Source organism: Anabas testudineus, chromosome 2 (genome assembly GCF_900324465.2).
Source record: "Anabas testudineus chromosome 2, fAnaTes1.2, whole genome shotgun sequence".
Classification (NCBI taxonomy): domain Eukaryota; kingdom Metazoa; phylum Chordata; class Actinopteri; order Anabantiformes; family Anabantidae; genus Anabas; species Anabas testudineus.
The window spans coordinates 27,329,309-27,347,884 of record NC_046611.1 but is presented as its reverse complement, the minus strand read 5'-3'; the positions used below and the strand labels follow the sequence as shown (position 1 = coordinate 27,347,884).

The following is an 18,576-nucleotide window of genomic DNA, read 5'->3' as shown; positions in this document are numbered from 1 at the left end:
CTCTTATGAGGGAATTCCTTCAGGGGGTTAAATCATTTTGAGACAGCAGTAGTCATTAGAAGTAGTATTTTGTGTTGAGTTTGTAGGAACCACTTGTAACACTAGTGTTGTTGATCCATATAAATTGGTCTTGTTTGATTTATTCATTACAAACATATGAAACTTTGTAAATGTTTCCAATTCAACTAATTTGCCAAGGGGGTTAATTTATGTTGTGTGCAGCTGTAGATGTTATTTACTTCTATATAGAACTAATGCACACTGGCTACACAGTCAACTGCAGAGTAAACTAGTTGTAGGCTTTTACTTAAACACTGTTTTTTACTGTACTGTCAAGGTAGTGATTATTATTGGCCCATTGGAGTCGTTGACACTCTGCCATACACTTACATTTATGCATAAGTATACATAAGAGAGCACTTAGTTTCCCTTATTGCCTCAACCTTCATCTGCATATACCCAGGAACTCATTTTGTGTTTTGTGCTGTCGTGCCTAATTTCAGACAATAAAATGATTAAAACACAAAATCCACAACTGCTGTTAAAGAAATGCAGGCGTTCTGGACACAGTTCCAACATCGTGGGAGCTCTTTTGTGTGTTGAATGCTCTGCTTGCAGAGTTCAACTCTGTTATTTAATCAAATTTACAAAGTTGCTCATGGCTTCTTTAAAATTTAAACAGTTGAGACTGATGGTGTAAACATGCCTTAGTTGTTTACTTTTATGAATTTATATCAGCCAATTTATTTAGAAACAGATTACCAAAGAGCATAAAACCTAAAAGGAGGTTGTATATATTTGAATATATTTTCATAGCATGCTACAGTATCCCCAGTAAAAGTAACCATGTTGTAGAAAAATGCAATAAACGTTAAAAAAAGAGCCTAAATTTGAATAATTTTTGTAATTATTAGTATTATCTTCTCTGAGGACATACTGAAAGAAACATCTTGTATAGGTAACAAACACCTAATATTTGTTATTTTAATTTGGTGTTTGTTTGTATTATGTTTAGAAATGAAAACGACTAAGAAATATTTCCCTTCCATTAATTGATGTCAGGTTGTTATGTAGCAACATAATAACTTGCCTTCTGCTTCTCTGCCAACTTTACACTAACTGGATGTTAATTCGGACAAAAAGTTTGCTTGCCAGTTTAGTTTTCTAACTTTTCCAAGTGATATTAATTTCAACACAGTTGCACTGAAATGGAAACAGCTTCATAATGACTAATTTTGATGTTGCTAGATACATGTAATCTTTTACTCTACTTGATACCACTGAATTGGAGCTTTGGGTTACATTTCTTTTTGCCGTCAGGTTAAGTGGCCTCCTACTCAAACTTCACTTTCTCTCATGCTGTAATTGGATCTAGCTGTGCTAACATGAAGTGCTAAATGAGTTAGCAGCTATTAGACAAGGAAACAGTCTGAGTGAAGGCAGAGGTTACATATGTGTGAGTTGGTGTGTGTAGTTGTGTGTGTGTGTTTTTTTTTATTCATCACTTTATGACTAACATGTATTTGTTATTGTACAGTGTTATATGCAGGTGCATGCATGTATATTTGTGTGTGTGTGTGTGTGTGTGTGTGTGTGTGTGTGTGTGTGTGTGTGTGTGTGTGTGTGTGTGTGTGTGTGTGTGTGTGTGTGTGTGTGTGTGCATGCGCATGTGTGTGTGTATGGCAGCCAATTAGATTAGAGGCCATTATCGTTGCAAGAGGATGAGTGCACAAAGAGAAGTGGGTGGAAAGTAAAGGGAACAAGGGAATTTGGCAAAAAGGAAAGTAGACAGATGATGATTAACATGAAGGGAGGTGAATAAATAGAAAGAAGACAGAGCAGATGTCTGGAGAGGGGCAGGGCATAATGTAGTTAAGTGTTACCCTTTATTGTTTGGTTGTGTGTTTAAAGCGTTCCCGGTAAGAGAGGAGAAATTCACACTGCTGCTCAAAGTTAATGCTATATGTTTTTTTTTTTTTAAGGAAGAAGAGAGGGATACATGGCATAGTTAGGGGTTAGTATGTAAATACAGGAGGGATAAATAAATGAATGGGGGTTAGGGACAGAAATGATGATTGGCAAGACTTAAAGCTAAGAAGAGTTGTAACAATATTACGAAGTCTGAGAGTGTGGTATGTTTCAGCTGTGGGCTGTGCTTGACTAATCTCATCAAACACTCAATCAGCTTGAAACGTAGACACAGCACTTCAAAATAAGATAATACTAACTCCGCACTTACAGCATGAAATCTCTTCATTTACATTTTCTCCACACGCTCCAAATTGTTTTCACCCAACAACAAAGGCTTGTGATCATTGATGCTAAAATGAATTATGTTTCTTTCACGGGCTACGTTTAACATTTAGGTGAAATGTTGATAAAACACAAAGTGAAAAACCTGCCAAAACCCTAAATCGCAAGCAAGGCATATTACTGGACCTCTGGGTTAAAGCCATAACAATGCAACAATAGACATGAAACATACATGGCACAGGTAAATAGAAAAACATGTCCCCTGTGCCTCCATTATTTGCTGGATACAACAGAGCTGCTGACATGAAATTGCTATTTACAGTACCTTGGTATGATGTGATCTGGTGTGACATGTCATTGTCACTGCTTGCTATTTATTGTCAGTGTTTGTTGGCTCACAGCCCGAATGCATCACTCTATTCGTTTTTCAGGGGTAACAGTAACTCTGTGCGTGTGGTTATCTGAGTGCGATGTATTTCTGTGTCCAAGGCTGTGTGTGTCTCACCTGACAATTAGATGTTATAGTTAAAAGATTATATAGTGCATGTGTTACAAGGGGAATAACATGTGGCTGTGTGGACAGATCCTAGTTCAGTGCCATCATTGTGACGACATTTAGTGTATCTGAGGGTCAGATCGGGTCGTACATTTATGTTAGGATCACAACTATAGAAAGACCAACGTGCACTTGGGGGTTCAGTTAACTTGACAGTGATCACAGCAGAGAAAGCAAAGAGGAAGAGAGGGTTTGAATACTTCAGCACTCTGGACAGAGGCACAACAATCAAGTGGGTTTGAAAGTTTCAGCACTTGGACAGAGACAAGGAGACCATGTGAGTCTACTACTATTACTGCTGCTGTAAAACCACTGCTGCCACTGCTCCGCATTAGTTTGTAGTCAACAACTATGGTATACACACACACATATATATATATATATATATATATACCTTCTAGCAACTATGAAATATAGAATTATAACCAACACAGGCTTTAAAACTGAACCCTGCTGTGTCTTTTTGTTTTGTTTTGTAATGTGTGACTTGGTTTACAAGTTGCTCATTGAGTGTGTCCGTGTATTGCTATTTACAGAAGTAATGAAGTCACAAATAAACTGCCTTCCTTCTGCGCGTCAACTAGACCTGAGGATTTACAAATGCTCTGGTAACAGATGAATGGGATTTTTATAAATGCCTAGTCATAACAGAAGGGGAACTCAGATGTTTAACCTCACCACGAACAATTGCTTGACTGACTGACTGGAAGGAGGCGGGAGAGAGGGTGAGAGCCAGTTAGGACTTTTTTTATCAATCTTTTTTCTACATCAGACACAGAACAAAGGAGGAAAGAGGAAAAATGAAGTGGCAATAAAAGAAAGATAAAGAAAGGCAACAAGAAAAAAACCAGGGTTAGTACTGAGTGACTCAAAAAGAGATACCAAGAGAGGGGAGGCAGTGAGGGTGGGAAAGGCACAGTCACAGGGTGAGCAAGGGACTTAAAGAAAGAGAAGAAGGAAGAAAGAAAGAGAGACAGATAGAGGAGAGAGGACACACTCTATTGGCTCTCAGCACGGCCCAGGGGTAATTTCCTCTCCACATGAGAAATGCATGCTGGGATATGGAATCACCTCCAAGGGAGGGTAATGATGCATTGCCAGAACCTTGGCCCTGAGGCACAGCTGTGTGTGTGTGTGTGTGTGTGTGTGTGCGTGCATCTGTGCCCTGGCCATCATCCCTGCCTGTTCTGGGTAAATTGCCCATTGTAGTTATTTTCCTTTTCTGAGGTGGCCTATCTGTTTGTATGTGTGTGTGACCTTGGGATGATAATAACCCAGTGCTTCTGCCTTCTTCTCTGCTACAGTGAGCTTCATCCTAAATCTGAGGCCTGGGAGAGGGAAGGAAAAATGAAAGAGAAACAGACAGATAAATATAATTTGGTTTAACCAGTGGTTAGTCAAACAGAGACATGCTTACAGTAAACACAAGTTAACATTTGACCCTTTAAAAACTGGCATATACTGTACAGTAAATACGATTCACACACACACATAAGTAGGGGACTGATTAACAATTAGACGATGTTTGGGTTTTGAACAGTGAGAAATATGAGTACAAAACATGGACTCATTTACTCTGTTTATTGTTGCAGTGATTAAAGGGCATCGAGCCGTGTGTGTATGTACAATGTGTGTGTGCAATATGCGCAGTCACTAATGGATCTGTCATGTTCTTTTGATCCAATCATTGCATTATTGTTCCTTATGGCACTTACTAACATTTCATCAAATCCTTTACACACATGCACAGGAATACACACACACACACACACACATGCACATACTGTAAATGCAAAAGCCCCTTTTCAGCACTACAAATTAATCTATAGGGTAGAAAAAAAAAAACATTTTTATCACCTGATGTTTCCATTGCAAACTCTCGACAAAAGTATGGCGATTGATGCTTTCTCTGCTGCTCGCTCTCTACGTCTTCTCTACTCCCACCACCTCTCTGCCTCTCCATCTCATGACACGGGTGGCATTTGGGAGGGATTATGGGAAAATGTCACACCAGCAGAATTACTGTATATCTTCTCTCTTCCCCACGCCTCACTTCACCTCGCCTCTCCTCTAGCTCATTCTTGACAGCCCAGCCTAACCATACTCAATCTACAGAGCTAATGGCTCCACAGTAGAAACAAATACACCGATATATTAGTATTTTTACTTTTTCTACATGTCTTCAATCCAAAAATATTAAACTTTATTTTTCCCCACTCGAAAACAACAAGATGAAGTTTAAAACTTTAACTAGTATAACATTTTGGTGTGCCTGTGAGTCATATTCCTAATATGCATTGTGGAGTACCTCGCAGTCATCCCTGAACCGCAGGATCAGCGGTTTATTACCTGTGAGGTAAATATAACTTAGAAATTGCGTTGATAGATAACTGGCTGTAGAACCTTCAGCACAAGGACAACTCATCAAATTTAAGTTCGAAACAACTCAGTGTTGCTATAAATAATTAAAAATTAATAGGATAAATAATTTATAATTGAATGTCAAAGTGTATTCATATTTCTGTTAGTTTTAAAGCAGTTGCAACCAGACGGATAGTGATCTGGGTGCTTTAGTAGTGCTAAACAGCTCGGCCTGGATAATTCATGCAGTGGTTTTATTACTGTTAGTATTACAGTTAATACTTGTAAGAGATGCCAAATAGTCATAGTATGCTACTATGTAATCCTTTATAAATCAAATAGTCATAAACAAATGCATTAATAGTAAGAAACAGCTGGGTGCCCTGCATTGTACATGTACGCAATATCATTTTATTTTTATGTAACACCTTCTGGGATCCCTCTAATGTTTCCCCCTTCTCGCTGCATTCTGGCTACATTAAAAAATGTACCCCGTGCATCTCACCACTCAGTTTGATCAAAAGTCTTTTGATTTTACTTCAGTAACAAAGGTCTGTTGCATGTGTAGCACGGTGCAATCAATCTAAATGCCCTAATGAGACTGTGCTACTAAGATGTTACTTGCCCTTGGATGTCAGTGCAGTCTTGCATGAACAGGAATTTACAGAGGAATGTAACTTGTCTTTAATTGCCTTTTTTTATTAACATTCACCGCAGACATTAATGTCAAGTAGCTGCGCGTTTTCCATGCCACTGCTGTTTTTGCACGAGGCTCAGTCTTCCATGGAGCTGCAGAAGTTAAGGTCACTGAGTTGTATATCTCTTGTGCAGAAGAGGGATCTTGACCTTTCAGCTGAGTTGCTTGCAGGAAATCAAGCATTTGGTGCTCGGTATTGGACCCAGCGGGACACAGTAGCCACGACAGAACTTGAATAAAGCTGAAACTGGAGGAACAGCTATACATGAAGTATGAATAAGAAAGAAGATAGATGAATGGAAATAGGTAAACAACGTTTGTTCAATAAAAAGAGCATTTCTGCAAAGGTAAACTTAAATTCCTTTTATTTCCTGTCATAAGCGATTACATTCAACCATGCTGCTGTGTCGGCATCCACCAGCTGCAGAGCTACAAAAGCACCTGCATATTAGAGGGATCTCATAACACATCCCGGTGTGAGGCGCGCTTACCAAATTAAAAGTCTTTACATTCCCACTCACACGCACATATGCCCACAGAACCACAAACCAATATTGTTTTTTATCGATTTATTTTTTTTTGTGACTTGCTATTTACAGTACACTGACTCAGTGTGTTACCAAACATTACAGGTGGATAAAGAAGCTTTACTGAGCAAACAAGAATTATCATATAAACAAGTATCAGTTAAAGAAGCATGCTGGTACTTCAAGTAAATGTACAGTTTGCTCATTTTTTATATACTGTACTTGAATATTGTAGACCTAACCTTTTTACCTCCTTGTGCAGATGCTGCTCTCCATTTTGCCTCTATGAGATTTATCATTGCTTCTTTGCTGAGGAAGAAGACCTCTCAAATACCATTTTGACACATGTAACATTTCAATTCTCCACTGAGGCCATTTAAAAAGCAGTGTCACTGTCAATATTATGTCAGGGCAGGGAGTGGGAAAACATATATTGTAAGAAAGTCGACTCCATAAGCTGTATTCAAACTGGCAAGATCACAAGAGCATTAAACTCAATACGAGTCAGCCAACTGGGCCAGCTCTGCAGGCTGCCCAGAAGCAGGCTTCTGACTGCAAGGTCATTGCTTCAGTCCACAGGCTGTCAGAACAGATCTGCATGGGGAGGTAGGACAGCATGTGAACCTCCCTCCTGAACACCCACTACTGGAGTGGCTGTAAGGCCTCTGACTCTCCACCTGTTACAGTGGAACTGCTCAGCTGCACCTGAAGTGTTTTGTTCCTTAGTCAACCTAAACACCCAGTTCTCCTACACTGCGCTCTCCTGATGTTCTTTGCGTTTCTGTTTCCCTTCTCTTTTGAATCCCTTCCACTCGCTCCCTCACTTTTCTCGCTCTCTGCGCCTTTCTCGCCGCAGGGTACGAAGTAATTCCTAAGGCTGTGCTCACCGTGTCTGCTGTCGAGAGGCCTGTGTGTATGTTTGCATCTGCGTACGCGTTACTTCCACACCTACAGCGTGCATGTGTACATTTGCTGAGAATGCTTCGCTCTGACTGTGATTCAAGTGAAACACTAATCTTGGCAGAACGGTGGCAGGAAAATAATGAGTGAAAGATACAGAAAGAGAGAAAGAGAAAGATTGTAAGAGAGAGGGGAGAGAAAGAGAACAGTGAATTGAGAAATAGATGCAGGGCAGGCCTTTGTATGAGTCATTCGACAAGGTTGTCGGTGTTGTCTTACCCTTCTAAGTGAAGGGGTGTGTGTGTGGTCAATGGCACACACTGCAATGAGGAGCATGTGCATTCATGCGTGATTGTGTTCCCCCTGTGTACATTCTGTACCTTTTGTGTATTCGCCCGAATCACTTCACTGATTTTGCAGTGTTGAAATTGCATTTACCAATGTCAGGGCCACATTATGGTCACATTTCATTATTAACTGTCATTCTCAGAAAAAAGGAATTCTAAATAATTGCTCTGTACCCATAGCAAATATTAAAGTAGTTCCTTAGATATTTGACAAAATATACAGTGCACACATGAAACCACAGCCAGGAGTCTTAGAAGAGTATAAATGCATTCTTTTGAGCAATTTCAGTTGCATGTCTTTGGTTTATTGTTTATAGCTGTCAAAGAGCTGCCGACCAAGCTTTGCCTGAGCTATGTAATAATTCCACTTGGATTCCATCACGGGTTTTACTTTCATGTCAGCAATCGTTTTACAAGGTTGGGTGAACATGTGGAAAATAAAAGTTGTCTTATCAAATTAAACCACTTTCAAGAATGCAGCCATGTGTGTCATTGAAATGTTGTGCAGTGAATATCAGGCGGCAAATAAAGTCAAACCTCAGATCAAATTGATTAAAAAGCTGGAAAATAAAAGATCTTGGGTGTCAGGGTGTCCTCTAAGGAAAGAGCTGGTCTTTCTGCAGTTTTCTACTGTACATACCTCTGAATGATCTGTCATATTACTTCATGGTCAGCGGATCCAGTGTGAATATTGTCTGCGCTCTGACTGTATCGTGTGACAGTAAATCGCCACGCTGGAGCTCGAACATGTGATGTTTCTGTTGCAGAGTACTGTTCCTTATCCCTGTGTTGCCTCCATCCTCATCTTATTTGAGTTGGATGACTGCTTTTAGTCTCACTTAATCCACTTTTGAAGGTTGCATTTATGTGTGAGTGGTGAGAGAGAGAGAGAGAGAGAGAGAGAGCTTAAGCAGATGTGTAGCTGCATAACACACACATGAGAAATGCCAGACTCTTCAAATCCAGCTGGTCATTTTTTAAGATCGTACATTCCCTTGCTTTTTCTGTGTCCGAGATATTAAACTAACATGTTTCATCAGCATCACTGTAAAAATTACCAATATCATCATCACATGATCCTTATTAACACCGTCAGAGCTCTATCTTATCCTGCCCCATCATAATCTGCTTCCATACACTGAAATGCTGCACATAGTATAAAAAACAGATGCTTTCTATTCATATTTTATCATTTCCATCTTCTTACTCCTTATGTCATCATCTCTATAGTCAGCATTATTATCAGCATGTTCTTTGTATTATCTTGCGCAGCTTTTTTTTGTCAGAACTCTACTGCTACCACTTCTTTGCTGGATTATTGCCCCTGTGTGAACTAATGAGAATAGCAGGTGCATAAGCTAATCACTAGCTTATTAGTTTTCCTTCCCCCTTGTGGCACCTCACTCACTGATTGCACATCTCGCTCCCAAACACACTGCACACAAGACGCTACTGAAATATTAACATACCGTGCCCGCGGAGAGTTTAGTCACCTCAAGGTGAATTGTAAGGTACGTTTAAAATGACCCTGTAATGCCTCGACAAAGGCAAAAGAATGAATTATGGAACCACTTTGGGTTTGATATATAGGAGTTGCACAGTTCTTATTCTTTATAGGAACTGTGTGGAATGTAGATCAAGGGTGTGTGCAGTGGCAAACTTTGATCTTGGGACTTTAACGATACAACATATTTACTGTGATTATTTCAAAATGGCAAATGCTGCTCTTAATACAGTTATTTAAATCACAGACATAGATAGAATACTGAGTGGGCTGACCAACTCCTGTTAGGCAGGAGCCTAGAGCAGAGTTACTTTGTGAAGTTACTGTGCTTATTTTTTCCTGCCTGCCATGCACTTAAGAAAATGGGTTACTACTGTATCTTCATCAACCGGTGAGAGACCCAGTGTCTGTTGCAGGGGTGAGAGGTTCGAGACACCTGGTTAACAGAGTTGGATTTACATTAGAGAAGCTTAATGGTAATTTATGTTTGGAAGTGTCTTATGTAATGTTTGATTTCCCTGTTGCCCTTACAACACCCATAAAAATAGACCACCCAGGTACCATTAAACATTCAGACATAAAGCAGTGAAACAGCAAATGAGTTTCAACGCTGTCCAGGAACTGTGGCTAAACTCCAGGTGGAACCTGTCACTGAAGATTTTCAGTGCACACGGAGACAAAAGACAAATTGTGTGAAGATTGCCTTAAGTGGTAATAGTAAGATCAAAGCCATCGTAGTGCAGACAGTTAATAGCGGCTGGTGTGTGTTTGTGTGTGCGTGTGTGTGCGTGTGTGTGTACAGTATACGACCATTAAACAGTCAGCGCACTGTGAATGTTAGTCTCTCCTTCTCTACAGCTCTAGAGTGTTTGCACCTAATCTTCCACCCACCCATTGCTTTTCTGATACGGCACAGTGTACTCAGAAAGAGAGGGAAGAGGAAATTGCAAATAAAGAAACACATAATAACAAAAGAAAGGAAGAAGGAAAGAAATGAAAACAAGGCGAGTGAAAAATGTTTTTGTAAGTGCTGTGCCTCGGTGCTGAAGCGAATCTAGTGAGTTTAAAGTGTGGGTGGGCAGTTGGAAAGATTCACAAACAGAAGAAGGAGAAAATTTAGTGTTTAGTGTGTGTTTGTGTGTTTGTGCGTGTTCTTCAGTGTGTACAAGTTATCTGGCAAGTCATCTCTCCTGTTTAATGTCAGGGCAGGCCTCTGACCTCTGTAGAAAATGCCTGGCTCTTCAGTGTGAATCTCTCTCACACACACGTACCCACGTGCACACACATACACACCGCCTGTGCTAATATCCAGCTTGACCTTATCAATGTGATATTCACATGCCAGAATAATTCGGAATAATCTGTGGCCGTGTGATGTACACAGACGCGCTAATATTGTGGCACCGTCATTAGGGTCGAGGCATGAAGATACATTTGTCGGTCGTGGACACACACATGCACGGGCTAGCATTCTCATTAGCATGATCCCAGTACAAATAGCTCACCTTTCCTGCTTGTCATGCAGAGGCCAGAGCAGACTCGTTGACATGATTGCATCTCAGCTCGCAAATCAAGAGACAATGGGGCCGTAATTTTTCAGCAAGCTCTCCTTCATCCACCAGCTTAATCATCTTCCTGCAGTTTGATTGGCTGAGTGTAGTGGATGGGGATTTGATTGGTCAATTTATTCATTTGTGTTGTATCATGGCTGGAATCTAGTGTGATTCTTCACCAGTCTCGTCAGCCATCATTACATCACATTGTGCTGGTGGTGGTTAGCCAGTGTTGGTTCTGTCATCAATCTGTACAAAACCCCACACCTCTCTATAGAAGGCTGGTAATCCTAAACAATAAAGATTAAGGAACAGTGTCCAACATTGTACTACTCACTCAAACCAAATTTCTAATCTGCTTTCTAGTTATAAACTAGTATATTACCTATGTTCACAAATCATCTCTCATCTCAATTATGGTGATTGGATCCTGAACTAAAGTTTCCTGTTGAGGTCCAGTTATCTTCTACATTTTTGTTGTTGCTTGGATTTGGACCAGCCAACATCTCTCCTGTGTTAAAATAAAAGATGTCCTCACAGGAGATACACGTTAATACCTTAAACTGTGGCCTTCTTGCTACTTTGGACAATAATAGAGAACGCAAATCATTTCCAATGAGGGTCGCACCCTCACTAATTGTGCGTCCCTCTTACTCGAACCAAATTGTTCTTTTCAATTAGATAGATGTTGTGAGGGTATCAGATACAGTAGAATACACAGCTCAGACTTAATGAGGACGGTTTCTGATATACTGTAATGGTCTGGGTGACCTCAGCTTCCAATGACTTGTCTAATGAATGTTTGACTGAGTGCATGTTTGACTGGCCTATTGTTTAGCTGTGTAAACATCCAGTAATTGCACTGTGTAGCGAGGGAATAGTGCCACTAGGTTGAAAATTACTGATCAGCAAATGTGGGGTAAGAGCTGTGTGAATATGTGTGTATTTTTGCATCTTTGTAGATTTGACAGTGTGAATGTATGTGTTTCCAGTACACAAAGAGTGTACTGCGTCCTTTCAGTATGCATGTGCATACTTTATTGAATATTTACAGTGTGTATATTTCGTTAAAATTATTTGTATATGCATGCGTGCACACCCCTCTGAAGGTGAATGCATAAATGAACACCTGTATGTCAGCTTAATGTCCTATTCGATTAAGCCTCCGATTCTGTGCATTCAGCTAATCCCAAGGACTAGTGCCACCGTTTGTGTTTTCCTTAGCCCGGCAAATCTGCTCCATAGTTTTGCACAGTAATGTGCCTCTTTACCAGCCCCACCCATGCAAACCACACACATTAAATGGCATGTTTACATTTTCAATTACGTACACATATGCAAAATACGTCTAGCTCCCTATTCTTTACGTAAGATACACAAGCATGCACTAGCGATGTTCAGTACATTTCATCATCGGCCCCTTTCCCACCATCATCCGTCTCTGTGTCCCGTTCAGCGTTAGTCAGTCTCATTCAACACCTCTCATTCTTCTCACTCAGTCCTTTGTTCGCTTTTATTCAACCTGCTGAGCCTCCTATTCCCAGCTGGAGGATGCCATAGAGAAACCATATTGATTTTTCTCTTCATCTGTGTGGTTGCTGCACGGGCTCCGGATGGAAAAACGCCAGACTCATCTAAGAAAGGGAGAGAGGGGAGAACGAATGAAAAACAGGGCTGGTGGTATGTGCAGACAAAAGGAGGAAAATAACCGGGAGAAAATCACATGTGGCTTCTCATACTGAAGTGAAGAGAAGAGAGGCGGTCTACTCTTTCTCTGTCCATCCCATTCATCATTGTGTTCCTTTGCACTTTCTGCACTATTTATTGGTCTCATTTTCTTCTCCATGCTATGTTCTTCTTTCTCCTTATGATGTACCTTCAATGTGGAATTAATACTAACAGCACATTTTTCTATTTCTATGGAGAGAGCTGTGGGTACCAGAATTGCCCTTCAGTGACAGGGAAACAGTAGGTACAGAGGAGGAGGAGGGTGTGGTGATGAGGATGAGGTGAGGGGCTTTCATTGTAGCTGACTCACCACAGATTCTTTCCTTTTCTTTTTTCTTTTTTTTCTTTTTTGGTCCACTGTTTATTTCCGAATGTGTTTCATTTCTGGGTCCATCATCCACCCATCTCTAGCCATCCATTTTTCTGCCCAGCTATTACAAGCACCACCCCTTCTCTTCCCCCACTTCTCATTGATCCCCTTTACTGTAGCCGGGATTTGTGTTCACTTCTTCCAGCCAACAGAGCTCCACGTGTGACATTTTTGCTGAAGCAAAAAGCATGTGAAAAACAAGGGACAGGAGAACACAGGACGTGGCACTCCTAAAACCACAATTGTTTGCCTTTATCTTTACAAATTATCCAAATACTGCACATATCATTACATATAATTTACAAAAGCCCCCAAAAAGTTTTATGTTGAAATATTTACGTGTGTTCACTTTACACAGTATCAATACAAGTTAGAAATTATTGATCATGCCTATTAGCATCTGCTGCACGGCATCCTGCCACGCTGGCTGTGTGAGCAAAGAGACTTAAAGCCTAACTTTCAAGCATTTCTCAGCAGAGCACATAGAAAGGGGGTATTTTCCTGGATAGCATCTTAATTAAGTTGCACTTTTTAATTAAACAGACTCACACTGCCAAGTCAGTGTTTGTGCATTTTAACCTGCAACTTTAACTGACTGCTGTTTACTTAAGTGCTGAAACCTCTTGATTGGCTTTACCTGCACTGATGCACTCTGCCCGACGGTGCATTGTTGAGCATTTACACACATATGCTCAAATGTATGTATGCTCAAACACATATTAACCACATTTTTCTGTTCCCTCAGATTAATGACATCCATGATCTATAAAACTATACATCTACAAAGCATCTGCCATGAAAGATAGATATACATAGATGTATGTAGTAAATAAGGGGAAAAACTACACTGCTACAATAAATTTATAGCATTAGAACATTAGAACAACAGTTTTTTCAGCTCCTCCACAGTAACAAGAGAAATCTGATCACCAACATCATCACCAATCTCTTTCTTTCTGCAATTTCTCCTGTTTTATTCTCTCTATTCTCTCCCTCTCTCCCTCCCACACTGCTTTTCCATTCCCCTCTCTCTATCCCAACACAGTGATGAAGACTGATGTTCAAGTCCTAATTGGCATCTGCTTTGGTATGCACACTGCCAGTCTGTCCATTCCTGACCCTCCAATCAGTTAACAGACATGACAGGTCTTGTCCAATCAGATTAAGGCCAACGGGACAGGCTTCCTGTGTGGAGCTGTCACTCCTGATGAATTGCTGGCCCTGCTGATGAATGTGATTTAGGTTAGAAGACCCAAATCATGTACCCTTGAATCTTTGAAATTGTGTAAACTGTATGAGGTTGTGAAGACAGAAATTGAGATCAGAACACTACAGTGTATTGTTGAAGTGGGTCGAATCCTAATGCTACAGAAGACACCGTGAATTGGTGCTTACCATTGAAGGTAGGAAACTTAACATGGGAGACTCCCCTTTCATGCATGTATTAACTTCTGACCTCTGACAATGTGACTGCTGTCGGAACAGTCAAATCAGAATTCACGTGGGATTTTTTTAGCATCTCACATCATATTGACTGTTGTTGCAAGTATCAACCCTGCAGTTCAGCAAAACTAAATGTAATGGAGAGCAATCACAGAGGTGAGGAAGTTTCCGATTAGTTTGATCTATTCAAAAGCTTCTGTTCGAGCCAGACTGGAAGGAAAATATGTAACCAAACAGTTTTTTGACTAATATTGTACACAGATGCCCACATTTCACAAATTTGTGCAGGCGTGGCAAAACAGTTTAACGGAGCTGGATACATGTCGCTTACCAATATATATGTGAAAATCTGAACTGAGCAACTGAGCATGGGCTTTGTAATGTGAACAGTAGAGACAGACAGACATTCACACTCACACCTAAGAGCAATTAAGAGTCATCAATTATCCTAGCTGCATGGCTTTGGACTGTGAGGAGAAACCCACCCAAGCACTATGAGAACATGCACACTGCACACAAACAACACAGCCAGCATGTTCAGACCCATGACTTTTTAATCATGAAGTGGGAGTGCTAATCATTCTCCTTCTGCTGCCCACATAGTCACAGCATAGCCAACAAACATATACTATCGTATTTTATTATTGAAAAAGAAGAATATCAACAAGAAAAAGATGAACATTCACTTCACTTGATTATCAAACCTAAATCTGTGTAATTTATACCAAGATGAAAAGCAGCCAATGGGAGATGACCAGGTCAGCTCCTTGCTTTTTATGATCTGTGGTTAGTGTTTGTACAAAAGTGAGTTTAAATTTTGTAACTCAATCAGGTCTCCACTTGAGGGATGCTTTCATAATTGTGTGCATTGTGTTTTACTGTATATCAGATTTAAATGTATACTTCATAGTAACTAAATCCGAAGCTGGGATACAGGGAACATGACAACGAACATGACAACGAATCATAAAACTTGTCTGCTAGGGGACAGTCGATGACAAATCAAAGAGACGGATAATACGAATGGTAACCAAAAAACTCAAACAACTTTCAAAGAGATTAGAGGTAAAGTTCAAGGTGAAGGTACATCAGCATCAGATCACACCATCAGAGCCAAAGTTGACTCTGAATGGAAGACGACTGAGTAGGACTTCACTGTTGTAAACAAATGATTAATAAATTACTTAATAAAAAATACAAAATGCATATTGACAAACCACAAAGATTCTGAGAGAATGTCCTTTGGACAGATGAGACAAAACTGGAACTTCTCACATCAGCTCTATGTTCACAAAGAAAAGAACACTGAACCTATTGTAAAACATGGAGGAGGCTCGGTTATGTTCTGCAGCTGCTTTGCTGCACCTGGAACATGGTGTCTTAAATCTGTGTCAAGGCATTCTGTAGCAAAACGTGCTGCCCAGTCTTAGAAAGCTTGGTCTTACTTCCAGGTCATGGTTCTCCAACATAATAATAAAAACGCACAGCTAAAAACACCCGGGAATGACTAAGTACAAATCACTGAGCTTGTTCGAAAGTGGCCTTCTATGAGTCCTGATCTAAATCACATTAAACATCTGTGGAAAGAACTGAAACATGCATGCGTCTGGAGAAGGCACCTGTCAAACCTGAGACAGCTGGAGCTCACGAGGAGTGGACCAACATCCCTGTCGACAGGTGCAGAAGTCTCATTGAGAGTTACAGAAATCACTTCCTTGCAGTGAGAAACCTCAAAAGGTTTTGAAACAAAATATTTAGTTCAGGGAAACAGAGTTAATTTTTAGGAATTTTTTATTTATTGTTACTTTTGTCAGTTTCAACTTATTTCAGTGACCAATGTAAGTTTTTCTTTCTTTAACCGAAGGGTACCAACAGTTTTGTCCACGTCTGTATCAATGTGTACTGTGCATCAGTGATTACACAGAGAGGTCAAGAGAAGTTTTAACACCCTAGTATTTTCATATGTTGCACTTTTCTATCACATTTTGCCTCCCTGTGTGTGTGTGTCTGCATCAAAGCCCTACCATTACAGAGCTATCTCTTCCTCTGTCTCTGCCTCCCCCCTCACCACCTGCCTTTATTCCCAGTATGTCAGACTGCTCTCCTGTCATACCTAGTCTTTTCATTGAACGCATGTTGCTGCATCATGCCTCTGAATGCCCTAAAAATAGCAAAGTAAGTAGGTTTGGCAACAATGACACCTCATTTATTCTCAAGATTGGAGTGCAGGTCTATAAAAGGCACGCCAACAAATTGTTCTGTGTGGCCTTCATTACTACATAAAGTATAAAATAATAAAATAGTATAAAGAGTATGGCACATAAGCTGTAGCATATTGTCTTGCAGATTCCTCAAAAGCTGTGTGGGTATTTAGTGTGAGCCCTGCAGTTTTGCTGGCACTGCCTCTTTGATTAGTTCTCCCTTTTTGCCGGCTATATTCCTGTCTGTTTGCATCCCGCTGTTTCACGTCATTGGCTTGTTGCCTGGCAGTGTGTCTACCAGGGCTGTAGCACTCATTAGCACCTGTGCTGACATGACTGGCATCTCATCTGAGGGTTGTTTTCCTCTTTCTCGAACCATCTTGTTACTTTTCCTCTTGCTCACTGTATCCAGTTTCCTCTGAACACTTTGGCGTTCCCTTAAGTCTCCTTCCACATTCTCCCTCTGTGCTTTACTCTGTCTCCATCTTCCCCCCACTCTGTTCCTCTTCCTCTGTCTCTCTCGCTACCAGGGGTTTTTAATTAATGGCGAGCCATGATGCTTATCTTATCAGCAGATCACTGCTTTCTATTAACTACACTGACAGAGCTGGGAGGCTGCAAAGGATGGATGCCACACACACATACACACACACACATACACACACGCATATTAACACATTATCAGACACACACAGGAATATACAACTAAGTACAGACACAGATGAATATGAATCCCCTTGCATGTGCATGCACACAGACGAAAGCAAATCTGTCCAAATACACACACATCTCTTGACACACACGCACATGCACACTTAGACACACACACATAAACAAACAAACTGCCCTGATGGTATCTGGGTGTGTAATTTAAGGAGCATTGTTTCAGGATGTCTCCTTCTAAATCCCCTAAATGCCCCTAGAATCCCTGCCTCTTCCTCCCGCTCTTTATCTCTCTTCTAGCTCCCATCTTTAGTCCTGCTTTCTGGCCGAATGAACACTTATCATCTGGCCGATAAATAGCCATCCACGCCGGAGCTTGCTCTATCTTAGGGACCAAGGCTTACTCCCCGTGAACGCACTGCTTTTCAAAAGATGTTTCATAGACTGCGTCCACTTGATCCGACAGTGACGAGAGCGCGGTGTCGAGGCTTCATTTTCTGTCGCAAAAACTTCAGACACACACAGTGATCTAGCCCATCAATTTTAACTTCTCAGGCAGGTCAATTATCCTATATTTACCACATTTTCATGTTTGAGACAGCTTGGAGCTAGGAGGAAAAATAAATCGTTTTTCACGATTGCTTGATGCGGATTACAGTGAGCCGCATTTTGGCACAGAACAGTGAGCATGAAGGCAGAAACAACAAAATCAATCCTCAAACACCACAATCGATGGAAGCCACAAAATTTCAACAAAGGTTTTCTTCAGATCATATTCGGAGTTGACAGTTTTCTGAAGGCACTGAGGGAAAGGGAGCGAGAAAAGAGGTTACTGGAGAAAATATTACAGTAGACTGTGGAGACACACACTCGTACATGTACACACACACTCAGTCGCCCACACTTTCTCACACGCTCATAATTTCCTCATTTAGGGAACTGTAGCAAAACAATTATCAGCAGGGGATAATGCAATAAAGGAGACTATTTCCTGGGTATTACCACGGGACAAAACATTTATTTCACTTTGTCCAGCATGCTCATATGAGTGCAAACTCCTAATGGTAGAAAGTATAGAACATAACTCACTCTGCAGAAGACTTGCAGGCAGTGGTAATGCTGTGTTGTGCAAAGTCTGAAACTTTTTGTCCCCATTTCTAAAGTGACTCAAAACTATTTCTGCACTTGTGTCAATTTGTTTTTAGACAAAATTTCCCTTCATTTGTATTAATTAGCTTGAATTGTGTACATCAAGACAGCTGAGAAATAAGCTGTTGTCCACCACAGGGTTCCCATGTCTGTGACGGCTGGAAATAATGCTTTAGCAAATTAGACATTCAGTGTTAATGTGTGACACTGCATGAGTTGTTTCTGTCCCACTTTTTTTTTTTTTTTAGCTTCTAAAGCTTTCTAACATAAAAAGAGAGCTCTTTTGAAAACAGAACAAAGTGAATATTGATATTTAAATATCTC

At 40.5% G+C, this 18,576-nt stretch overlaps 1 protein-coding gene across 3 annotated transcripts in view; it reads left to right on the top strand.

Moving 5' to 3' along the window:
* ctnnd2a (catenin (cadherin-associated protein), delta 2a) overlaps nt 1-18,576 on the top strand; it is a 215,703-nt gene that overhangs the window by 129,765 nt on the left and 67,362 nt on the right. The gene's annotated exons all lie outside the window — the stretch shown is intronic.